Source organism: Hippocampus comes, unplaced genomic scaffold, assembly GCF_001891065.2.
Source record: "Hippocampus comes isolate QL1 unplaced genomic scaffold, H_comes_QL1_v1.1 scaffold162, whole genome shotgun sequence".
In the NCBI taxonomy this organism is placed as follows: Eukaryota; Metazoa; Chordata; class Actinopteri; order Syngnathiformes; family Syngnathidae; genus Hippocampus; species Hippocampus comes.
Window position 1 is genome coordinate 48,213 of NW_017806279.1, and position 1,230 is coordinate 49,442.

Consider the following 1,230-nt stretch of genomic DNA (forward strand, 5'->3'; position numbering starts at 1 on the left):
CTCATTAAAATCTTAATATCTGAACATTTAAATATGTAAACTAAAGTGCAATCACATTCGTAAATGAATGGCTTCTGGTTTTTGAAATGTAAATGACATCATAACTTCTCCTCAGCTGCCAGTTAACCTGGCCAATCTTCGACCCACTTTTCTCCAGATTGTCGCTACGTTTCTCCATTTTCTGTTATCTCTTCTATTATTTTCTTCTCTTTTCCTTCTTACCGCTATTTTTTATTTTTCTTCTTCGTGCTACCGCTATTTTTATTTTTATTCTTCGTGACAGGGGTTCACTTTGGCCTGGGGAGTCAAGTTCAGCATTCGCTTCATTGGTATCTGGCGCCATCTAGCGTCGTGAATGGGTATAATGTCTAGACCCCGAATATAAGACGACCCCCACTTTTTCAGTCTTATTTCAATGCAAAAAACACCGTCTGATATTCGGGCCAATACGGTATATTCACAAGATGTGCTCAGTGCCCTAAATCCACAGTCTGATAAGCTAAATGTCACTTCTCAAAAGACCGGAGTCACTTTAGAACTTCTCCTGGACACCCGCTGTTCGAAGGAGGCACCTCGGAGCCCCCCTGTTCCCGAATCACAGGTATTGCAGCATCCCCGAAGGGACTTAATAGACTTAAAGCACCGAGCAGCCATGAAACAAAATCTCCGGGGGCTTTAGCTTAGAAGTAGAAAAAGAAGACATGGAGCCTTGCTAGGAGAGTAGCGAAGAGAAAATCTATAGCGTAGGCAAACAAAGGAGAGAGGAGGACAATACATTAAGGAAAAAAAATGGACGGAGTTGAGAAAAAGGAGGTAGCAAGAAGAGACGAAGAATGAAGAGCCGTGCGCCACCAATGAAAATCCGCCGGAGACATCCATAAAGATCGTTTTGAAAGCCGGCCAGAAGCAACATGGACATGCGCTGTAGAGACCTGAGAGTACAAAAGCAGAAGTTGAGGTCAAGAGGGTCTTTGACGGTGGGGGAGAATGTATTGAAGTGTTTTGGTATGAAGATAGCGCCGATGATTTCTTGGTGAAAAGTGATTAAATCAGATTCTGTAGTTTCTTTGTGTGTGTAGTGTTGTACAACAAATATTTGACATTATATCTGAAATTCTAAATTGTTCAGTGGTGTAACCGTTTGCATGATCCATTGAGACCCCCCCCCCCCCCCCCACCCCCCAACCCACACACCCCACTAAACAACCCACCACCAACACCCCAAAACAA